Source organism: Nicotiana tabacum, chromosome 9 (genome assembly GCF_000715075.1).
Source record: "Nicotiana tabacum cultivar K326 chromosome 9, ASM71507v2, whole genome shotgun sequence".
Classification (NCBI taxonomy): Eukaryota; Viridiplantae; Streptophyta; class Magnoliopsida; order Solanales; family Solanaceae; genus Nicotiana; species Nicotiana tabacum.
Genome location: NC_134088.1, coordinates 20897337 through 20909164, shown reverse-complemented (window position 1 = coordinate 20909164; position 11828 = coordinate 20897337).

Here is an 11828-nt window from a genome sequence, read left to right as displayed (position 1 = left end):
TGAGGATCTCCTGGCCGGCCGTGGCGTCGATCAAGTGATCGATGCTAGGTAGTGGAAAGGAATCTTTGGGGCATGCTTTGTTTAGATCTTTATAATCTACACACATTCTAAGTTTGTTCCCTTTCTTGGGGACTACAACCACATTGGCCAACCATTCGGGATATTTCACTTCTCGGATTGACCCTATTTTGAGAAATTTAGTTACCTCATCTCTTGTGAATGCGTGTTTCACCTCGGATTGGGGTCTTATTTTTTGCTTCACCGATTTGAACCTAGGGTCCAAGCTCAGCTGGTGCGTTGTTATCGATGGTGAGATCCCCGCCATGTCTAAATGGGACCAAGCAAAACAATCTATGTTATTAACAAGAAATTGAATGAGTTTTTCTCTGAGTTCGGGGGTCAACTCCGTAACCAGGTATACCTTTTTCTCGGGCAGATGTTTGATTAATATAACCTGCTCCAGTTCTTCGATCGTCGACTTGGTGGCGTCGGGGACGATGAGAGCTCGAGGTGTCGGAAATTCTTCCTCGTTATCATTTATTTCCTGTTTTACCGATTCGGTCGAGACCAGTTGCTATGATTGCTATTTGGTTCCTCCCATATTTTTTATGCTCGACCTTTCTGAGGCCGACGTCATTGGTATCGGTGTTATCTCATCGACCGCAAATATTTCCTTCGCAGCATGTTGCTCCCCGTACACTATCTTCACGTCGTACGACGTATGAAATTTCATCACTTGGTGTAGAGTCGAAGGTACTGCCCTCATATTGTGGATCCATGGTCTTCCGAGTAGGGCAGTGTACCTCATATCGCCTTCGATTACGTGGAACTTGGTATTTTGGATGGTTCCAGCCACATTTATGGGCAGGACAATTTCCCCTTTAGTTGTTTCACTGGCCATATTGAAGCCGTTTAAGACCCGAGCTGCGGGCACGACTTGATTCTGTAAACCGAGCTTTTCCACTACCCAAGATCGGATGATATTTGCAGAGTTACCTGGATCCACTAAGATGCGCTTAATTTGAATTTTATCTAATAGGATCGAAATTACCAGAGCGTCGTTGTGAGGGTGAGAGATGCCTTCGACTTCTTCGATTCCGAATGATAAAGTGCCCTCGGGTGCATAACCTCGGGTTCGTTTTTCCCCTGTGGCCGGTATCTTGCCGTACTTGAGAACGAGTTCCTGTGGAATATCGACCCCACCGACGATCATGTGAATGATATGCAGAGGTTCCTCCTGTTTATCTCTTTTGCCGGCGTCCCTTTCTCTGAAGTGATTCTTAGCTCGGTCACTGAGCAACTCTCGAAGGTGGCCCTCATTGAATAGGCGGGCTACCTCTTTGTGATGACCCAAAAATGTCATCTTTAAAGTTAATTATTAATTATGTGTTCTAAGACCTCGAAAAGCACTATTTATCATTCCTCGAATTGTATGCGCAATCCGTACAATTTTTCGGAAAGTTTTTATGTGAAAAATGGATTAAAATGTGAAATAGAGCCTTAAAACTCAATTGAGATGACTTTGGTCAACATTTTGAGCAAACGGACTCGGATCAGTGTTTTGACAGTTCCGGTAACTCCCTATCGTGATTTGAAACTTGGGCGGATGCCCGAAATTTAATTTGGAGGCCCCTATCTCAAGTTATGACCATTTAACGAAAACTAGTAATTTAAAGGCTAAAGATTTTCAAGTTTGACCACGGGGTTGACTTTTTGATATCGGGGTCGGAATACGATTCTGGAAATCGAAATAGCTCCGTTATGTCATTTATGACTTGTGTGCCAAATATAAAGTCATTCTGGATTTATTTAACATGTTTTGGCACAAGATTTGTAAATTGAAAAGTTTTGAAACTCAAAAGTCTGAATTAAGGTGTGAATTGTAATTTCAGCGTCGTTTGACGTGATATGAGACCCCGAGTAAGTCTGTATGATATTTTAGGACTTGTTGGTATATTTGATTGAGATCCCGAGGGCCTCTGGTGGATTTCAGGTGGTCAACGGAATTTAATTTTGGTATTTCAAGAACGTTCGACGTCATTTCTTCAACAATAAGTGGTATCCCATTAAGCAAATGAATTCCAAATTCAGTTTTGATGCAAGCATTAGATCCGTATTGAAATTTGGGAGTCATAGCAAAAAGAATCGTCGAATTCGGACATCGTATGAGAGAGTTATGCCCATTTTTGTGTCGGGAAAGATTTTTCGTAGCCGCCAGCGTCCAGGGTAGCGTGGGGCGCTAGCCCTAGCATTGGAAATTATTAGTGTTCTGGAAAGTGCGCCACAGGGGCACTCAAAAACGCCAGAAACCCCATAAAATGGGGAGTTTAGCCATTTTACTCATTTTTGAGTTTGGGGAACTCGGTTTAGGCGATTTTCATAGGGGAAAATTAGGGTAAGTGTTCCTTATCCTATATTGATTATATTTCATGATTCCATACTCATTTACATCATGAATCCATGAATTTATGGAAGAAAAATCAAATTTTTACCAAACCTTCCAAAAATGTAAAACGAAGATTTGAAGGTCAATCCGATGTCGGAATTTGATAATTTTTGTATGGTTGGACTCGTCTCGGAATGGGTGTTCGGATTTCGTAAGTTTTTCCAAGATTTGAGATGTGGGCCCCACTATCAATTTTTAAAGTGAATTTCGAATTTTTATCTGAAAAATTAGTAAAATCATATGGAATTAATTCCTACGATTTTTATTGAGTATATCGAATTGTTTGTGAATAGATTTGAAGCATTTAGAGACAAATTTAAAAGGAAAAGCTGTGGTCGAGTAATTTATTAGAATTTGCAAAGCGAGGTAAGTGTCGTGGTTAACCTTGACTTGAGGGAATAGAACCCTTAAATTATTTGTTATGTGAAATGCATGTGAACGACGTATAGGCGAGGTGACGAGTGTCTATACGTCGTCAAATTAATTGTTTGTGTATTTACTTGAAAACTCATAAATTGTTTTAAATTATGAATTAATTGTTATAATAATTGTTTCTCTCCTATTCTTTGCCAAATATTAATTCTTGAATTCCTGTATTAATTGTTACATGTTATTTGAATTATGTGCCTTAATTGTTAATTGACATTTAGCATATTAGATATTAAACTGCATATTTTTATAATAATTTGCTATTTGCCTTTGTTTGTTTCGTAATTAAACCATAATTATTGTATGCTTGTTGTCTTATAATTTTTATTAATTGTTGCATTTATTGGGAAAATTCTTCTATAAGAATTGGTAAATGAATATATTGGAGGAGCGGGTTGCACGCCGCAACAGGATTGATTATAATGAATATATTGGAGAATCGGGTTGCATGCCGCAACAGAATTAATTATAATGAATATATTGGAGGATCGGGTTACACGCCACAACACACTTATTAAAAGTCCATATTAGAGGATCGGGTTGCACGCCGCAACAGACTTATTAAAAGTCCATATTGGAGGATCGGGTTGCACGCCGCAACAGACTTATTAAAAGTCCATATTGGAGGATCGGGTTGCACGCCGCAACAGACTTATTAAAAGTTCATATTGGAGGATCGGATTACACGTCGCAACAGACTTATTAAAAGTCCATATTGGAGGATCGGGTTGCACGCCGCAACAGACTTGTTAAAAGTCCATATTGGAGGATCGGGTTGCACGCCGCAACAGACTTATTTAAAAGTCGACATACACACACAAAGAGTTTATATTGGATGATCGGGTTGCACGCCGCAACAGACTTGATTAAAAATGAATATATTGTGAGAGCGGGTTGCACGCTGCAACAGAATTGAATGTGAATATATTGTGAGAGCAGGTTGTACGCTGCAACAGAATTGATGGAAATGATAATAGGTTATGACTGCTGAGTTGGCTTCAATTATTATAAACGAGTTACCCGATTTATGTCTATTATTGTTGTTGTTACTAATATTGCGTACAGGAAATATAAGTGACCCGCCTTAGCCTCGTCACTACTTCGTCGAGGTTAGGCTCAACACTTACCAGTACATGGGGTCGGTTGTACTGATACTACACTCTGCACTTCTTGTGCATATTTTGGCGTTGGTCCCGGCGGCGTACCATCGACTTGCTCGGATTTCAGCTACTCGGAGGAGACTTGAGGTATAACTGCATGGCGTTCGCAGTTCTGAAGTCCCTGTCTATTTTACTTTAGCTGTGTGTTTATTTCGAGACAACTTGATTTTATTCAGACCTTTATTTGTATTATTCTAGAAGCCCGTGCACTTGTGACACCAATTGTGGGATGGTATTTAGACACTGTTGTTTTTTATGGATTATTTCACTATATTTCAAACTTTGCTTCCGCTTTTATTTCCTTGATTATTAATAATTTAAAAATTATTTAAAAAATTGGTTAATATTATTCTAACGTTCGCTTGCCTAGCAAGTGAAATGTTAGGCGTCATCACGGTTCGAAGGAGGGAATTTCGGGTCGTGACACTCTTCTCTCAATTGTCTGCATTCCTCAGTCATGTGGCCATGCGTACCATGATACTTGCACATCGAATTCGGGTTCCTTTGGGAAGGGTCGGTTTGCATGGGTCTGGGCCCCCTAGTATCTTTGATTTTTTCGATCGCCAATACAATGCCTGATGCGTCGACGCTGAAATTGTACTCCGATAGCCGAGGTGCCTCCATAGGATCGGCATATTTCTCAAATCCACTCTTGCTCATAAGCCCCCAAGAATTTTGCCCTCGATCACTCCTTCGATTGTTCCGAGCGATATTGCGTGTTGAACCATTGTTCATCCGTTTTGCGACGTATGGTTGATATCGGTGTTTGTTCGACCTTTGTTCTCTGTCAATCTCCCTTTGATTTTTAATAGCTGTCCTGTTCTGATGCATGGATCCAGACGGAGCTCCCAACTGGTCATCTTCGACCCTGATTTTCGACTGATATCGGTTGTGTATATCCGCCCAAGTTATTGCTGGATACTCATTCAAATTTTGCTTCAGCCGACGTGATGCTATTGAACTTTTCTCGTTCAACCCTTGGGTGAAAGCTTGGACGGCCCAATCGTCTGTAACCGGTGGCAGTTCCATGCGTTCCATCTAAAATCGGGATACAAATTTCCTTAGCATTTCATTACCCCTTTGCTTTACTTTGAAGAGGTCTGATTTCCTTTGGGAACGAATCTGCTAACATGGAAAAAGAATCGATGGAATTTGGCGGCAGATTGTGATACCAAATCATCGCTCCCTTCGAGAGGGTCTCCCCGAACTTTTTCAATAATACGGATTCGATCTCATCTTCCTCCAAATTGTTACCCTTGATGGCACATGTGTAAGAGGTGACGTGTTCGTTGGGATCGGTCGTACCGTTATATTTGGGAATTTCGGGCATACAGAATTTTTTAGGGATTGGTTTTGGGGATGCACTTGAGGGAAAAGGCTTTTGTATGAATTTTTTCGAATCCAGCCCTTTTATCATTGGTGGAGCTCCCGGGATCAGATCGACCCTGGCATTGTATGTTTCCACTCTCTTGTCATTAGCTTCGACACGTTTTGTGAGTTCCTCGAGCAATTTAGTAATTTCGGGAGTGGTCCCCGATTCTTGCTCGTTTGACTTCACTATGGCGGGCTCCGTTCTGGGGGTGATTTCTTGAAGCGGATTTGGATCTGGCCTGCTTTGTATATGAGTTTGGCTCTGCAACTGAGCTATCGCCACTTGCGGAAGAGCCACTTACGAATTGACATCTAGCGGTACTTCGGCTCGAATTTCAGGTACTGCGATTCGAGCTTCAGTGCCATCGCCAAGTGGCTTTCCGGCCCCGGGTACCAAGTTGTTGGTTTCATCTTGAAGTCCGGTGTATATTGCATATTTATATCAAACAATCACTGTTATCCTTAACCCCACGGTGGGCGCCAAACTGTTTACCGGAAAAATCAAATAAAGTTAAGTTTGAATATGGTTCTAAAGATATGTGATATAATTTGATACAAACCGTATAGAGAAATCGTAATATCTACGTTCTTGACTATGAGAATGAGAATAGTGAGCAAGAAGAATGAGTAAGATAAAGTAAAATAAGCACAAGGGGATATCTTTCAATATAGGAAGTGATCTTTTGTTACAGTGCGTAAGATGATCTTATGCTTACAAGGATTCCCCCTTTTATAGTAGAGGGATCCTACTTTATTCACAATAAAAAATATATATAGTGGAGAACCCATGATGAATTGTCTCTTCCTCGATTCCCGCCAAGATTCTCGCCCTTAGTGCGGTTGCAACGGCTCTTGTCCGCGAGCTCGATACTGGCTCGAACTCGTTATTGGGTCGAGCCCTCGGCTTTGGCTTGAGTTCGACCTTCGGGGTGGGTGTAGCGCATTTCCGACCACCCTCACGTTGCCTTGCGGATCGACTTGGTCGTGGGCTCGATAATAGTATCGAGCCGACTCCCCGATAAGTCTTTGGAACTTGATGCTCGTTTGTACTGTTTTCGGGACTCATCCCAAAATCCCACTCCGGTTGCTTACCATTCGGACTCGATCGAACGTAGGAATGCCGAAATCTATTTCGACCGTATACAGATACGAAGGAAAACATTTTTCGGAAAATATTTTCTAATTTTTCCATGTTTGGTTGGGTTAAATGTTTTGGAAAACATTTTCCTTATGAACTCATTTTCCTCCAATTGAAGGAAAATGTTTTCCTTATCAAGAGAAGGAAAAATATTTTCCAAAACTCCTTCTCAACCTTCCCCTCCCTCACCCACCCACCCCATACCCTCACACCCACCCACCTAACCACACCCCCTCTCTCCAAAAAGGCTTTTTCTTTTTCAAATTTCAATTTTTTTTCCGTCACCACCCACCCTACACCCCCTCGCAGATTTTATTTTTTTACTTTCTTTTTTGTAATTTCAAATTTCTGTTTTTCGTTTTTTCTGCACCACCCACCCCTCCCACCCCCCCCCCACCATGCACAATTTTTTATTTTATTTTTTTTATATATTTTCAGTTTTAGTTTTTTCATCTTTCGATTTACAGGTTCGAAATTTTACAAGTTCCAAAGTTATGAGTTCAGAGGTTTATGTGTTTGGAAGTTTATGGGTTTAGAAATTATAAAGTTTACGGGTTCGAAATTTTGCGATTTCGAAAGTTTAGCGGTTCAGAAGTTTATGAAATTTGTGGGTTCGAAAGGTTGTTGATTCGAAAGTTTATGACTTCATGTTTATTGTATCTAAATTATTTATGAATACTCTTGAAAAGTTATTTTCCTTAATTTGCGTACCAAACACCGAAAAATGAATAAGATTACTACTTGTTTTCCAAGAAAATATTTTCTTGAAAAACATTTTCCACGGAAAACATTTTCCGTTATATCTAACACACCCTTTATTTGTTCACATTTTCCATTTAGTTTTTATCTTTTTTTAATTTTATTCTATGTTTTTTTATTAACTTTTTTTTATTGTCGTGTTCAAATAGTTTTGCACTTGTCTTTATGATTGATAGCAACTTTACGTTAAAGGTAGGTTAGTACCTACGACCTTAAAATCCTGGATCCGCCACTGACTTTGTTACATTACTAGCATGAACGACATTCAGAAAAAGTACAACTAGAGAAAAAGTACAACTCGTCGTATGGTCATATACGACGAAGACATAAAACCGTTAGGCAATTACTCTCTAGAGGAATTATCACAATTGACTATGTAAAGTCAAGTGATAATGTGTCGGATCCACTTACAAAAGGCCTAACTAGAGAGGTAGTTGAGAAATCATCAAGGGGAATGGGGCTATGGCCGAGAACAAGTCATTGTGGCGGTAACTCTACCTAGAAGACTGGAGATCCCAAGATCTAGGTTCAAAGAGATCAAACAAAGTCATTAATGACGGTTCAACATTGTCAAATAAAATTTTAGTCCATTCTCGTGATGAGACAATGTTCAGTACCAAGGATAAAGTATTAAGGCTTTTTAATGATTTCTAAATTTGATACGGGGTATATCAAATAGTGTATCTACAGGATAACACGTTTAGGAATCACCTATTTAAGTGTGAAGTGTGAGCCGCTTCAAGGAGAACTTTGTAAGGCCAGTTCTCTACGCACTTATGAAACCAGGCGGTGTTCATGGCTGAAACGAACACAACAATGAGAACCAAAGACGGTTAAGGGTTGATTGTGTGACTTATGGTTGTCTAGGTATACACCAAAGATCGACGGTTCAAAGATATCAAATCTACCGATTGACCGAGTATATCCGACATAAGTTTACTACGGAAAGTTCAAAGGGAAACCTACTTATCCAGATGCAATTAATCCTTGCTTGTAAATCACACAGTTTTTCATGCATACTTCCGTGATATAGCCATTCCCCATTCATGTGGGGGATTGTTGAGATTTTATTTTTAAGATGTAATATTCTTAAAATGAGGGTGAATGGGAAATGGAGGGAAAATGAAATTTTGAGTAAAATTTTAAGTTTCCCCTCTTAACAATGAGACATTGTCCCATATTGGAAGAGGAAGACATTTTTTGTGGGTATATATATAATTGCTCTTCTTGTAGCTCTTAAAGAGTTAAGAAGAAAGCAAGCCTCGCGCCGTCGTCGTCGCTCGCTCGCTCGGCTCGACTTCGGCTACGGCTACGGTTACGGCTACGGCTTCGGCTTCGGCTTCGGCTTCGGCTTCGGATTCGGATTTGGATTTGGATTTGGATTTGGTCAAATGATCGATTGATTGATTAATTTTTTGGACCAAATTTATTTGTTAATAGTAAATATTAACGTAAGATTATCCGTATTTGTAACGGATATTTTCCAATCCGTGTATTGATAATTTGGCAGCCGGATAATGATCTTCCCACCATGAAGTGCTTGCTCCACAAACATGTAATGCTTGCTCCACCATGAAGGGTGGACGTTTGGTCTTGCACTCCTTCTTGGCTGCTATATATATGAGCAGCAAATGTTGAAGAAAGATACTCAACTCAACATACAATTCGCTCAACAAATTGGCTATACATTGCACTCCTTCCTCTCAGAACTTCCATACGTTTTTCTGAGTATATACTCCTTCGTTCTGCATTGTTTTTTAACTTCAAACAAAGCAACTGTAAGTGTGATTTGCTACCGAACTTTGTGTTCGCCGAAACACTGGGGTTTGAAGTACCGCTACACCAGTGTGTTATTCGTTCTATCCTGGGAGGAAATAATCCATTACCTTGGGTACTAGGAGGGGATTAAATTCCTTAAGGAAACACTGTGAATTCAGTGGGCTCGAATTTATTATTATTGTTTCATTACGTTAACTTATATTTTGCAGAATTAATATTTACAAATACAGCAATATTGACCGGGAATAACAATCTTAAGAAATTTAATATTTATTTCTGTACTTGTGTTATTCTTATTATTCTGCAAACTAAAACCTTTGTGATTTGTGTACTCCCATTTTGGAGAGTTAAGCTTTCGTGGCGTTTTGTTGGATATTAAAATCTACGTGATTTTTACTCCAGTTTGAAAACGTGTATTAAACGTTTGTTTGTGTCATTCTTTTACAGAAAAGATGATGACTGAAAACGAAAATCAAGCTGTTCCGATGGCGACTGCCAACGCAACGACAAGCCGAACACCGGCGTTGGCACCGGCAGAAAAACCCGGAAAATTTTTCGGGATTGATTTCAAATGCTGGCAGCAGAAGATGTTCTTCTACTTAACTACGTTATGTCTACAGAAGTTCATCAAGGAAGATGTTCCTGATCTGCCGGATAAAACTCCAGATAATGAACGCTTTCTCGTGATTGAAGCGTGGAAGCATTCTGATTTTTTATGCAAGAATTATATTCTTAGCGGACTGGATGATAATCTGTATAATGTATACAGTAGCATGGAGACATCCAAAGAATTGTGGAATGCGCTTGAAAAGAAATATACGACTGAAGATGCCGGGATGAAGAAATTCGTTGCCGCAAAATTTCTGGACTACAAAATGATAGTTAGCAAGTCTGTTATTACTCAAGTCCAGGAATTGCAAGTGATTATTCATGATCTACTTGCTGAAGGTCTTGTAATCAACGAAGCATTCCAAGTAGCAGCAATGATTGAGAAGTTGCCTCCGTTGTGGAAGGACTTCAAAAATTATTTGAAACACAAACGTAAGGAAATGTCCCTTGAAGATCTCATTGTTCGGTTGAGAATCGAAGAGGACAATAAAGCTGCTGAAAGGAGAGGCCGTGGAAATTCAACAATAATGGGAGCAAATATTGTTGAAGCTAACAAAAAGAGGAAGAAGGCTTCTGGTCCGAAATACAACCCAAGCAAGAAGCGGTTCAGTGGAAACTGCTACAACTGTGGAAAAACCGGACACAAATCTACGGAGTGTCGTGCTCCGAAGAAAGACAAGAAAAGGGGTCAAGCAAACATGGTAGTAAACCATGATGATGTTGATAACTTGTGTGCCATGCTCTCTGAATGTAACTTGGTGGGAAATCCTAAACTGTGGTGGTTTGATTCAGGAGCCACTCGCCATGTTTGTGCAGTTAGAGAGGCTTTTGCTACCTATGCTCTTGCTGAACCCGGAGAGACAGTTTATATGGGAAATGCTTCAACAGCAAAAGTTGAAGGATATGGGAAGGTATTTCTAAAAAATGACTTCTGGCAAGGTCATGACTTTGAACAATGTCATTCATGTTCCCGAAATGAGAAAGAATTTAGTCTCTACTGGACTTCTTGCTAAGCACGGTTTTAAGTGCGTTTTTGTATCCAACAAGGTTGTAATTAGTAAGAATGGAATATTTGTGGGAAAAGGTTACCTCACCGAGGGCCTTTTCAATCTAAATGTAATGGTTGTTGAAAATAATAATAATATTTCAGCTTCTTCTTACTTACTTGAGTCAAATGATTTATGGAATGTACGTTTGGGTCATGTCAATTATAAAACCTTGCGGAAAATGATTAACTTGGAAGTACTGCCCAAGTTTGAATGCGAAAAAAAAAATTAAAATGTCAAATATGTGTGGAATCTAAGTATGTTAAACATCCTTATAAGTCAGTTGAAAGGAATTCAAATCCTTTAGACTTAATTCACACAGATATTTGTGACATGAAGTCAATACCATCTCGCGGTGGAAAGAAGTATTTCATAACTTTTATTGACGATGGTACTCGATATTGCTATGTTTACTTACTGAATAGTAAAGATGAAGCAATAGACGCATTCAGAGCAATACAAAAATGAAGTTGAAACGCAACTTAACAAGAAAGTAAAAATGATAAGAAGTGATAGGGGTGGTGAATATGAATCTCCTTTTGAAGAAATATGTTTAGAATATGGAATTATTCATCAAACAACAGCCCCTTACACGCCCCAATCTAATGGGATTGCGGAAAGAAAGAATCGCACATTAAAGGAGATGATGAATGCGTTGTTGATAAGTTCTGGTTTGCCACAGAACTTGTGGGGGAAGCCATTCTTACGGCTAATCGAATATTAAATCGAGTGCCCCATAGCAAAACACAATCCATTCCTTATGAACAATGGAAAGGAAGGAAGCCCAACTTGAATTATTTTAAAGTGTGGGGGTGTTTGGCAAAAGTGCAAGTTCCTAAACCCAAAAGGGTAAAGATAGGACCGAAAACCGTTGATTGTGTTTTCATAGGATATGCGACAAATAGTAAAGCATATCGATTTCTGGTTCATAAATCAGAAAATCCCGACATTCATAATAATACGGTTATAGAATCAGATAATGCTGAGTTTTTTGAAAATATATATCCGTATAAAAAGGAATGTGAGTCGTTTGGTGAAGGATCTAAACGACCTCGGGAAGAAACAAAAGAAAGTACATGTAATCAGGAGAA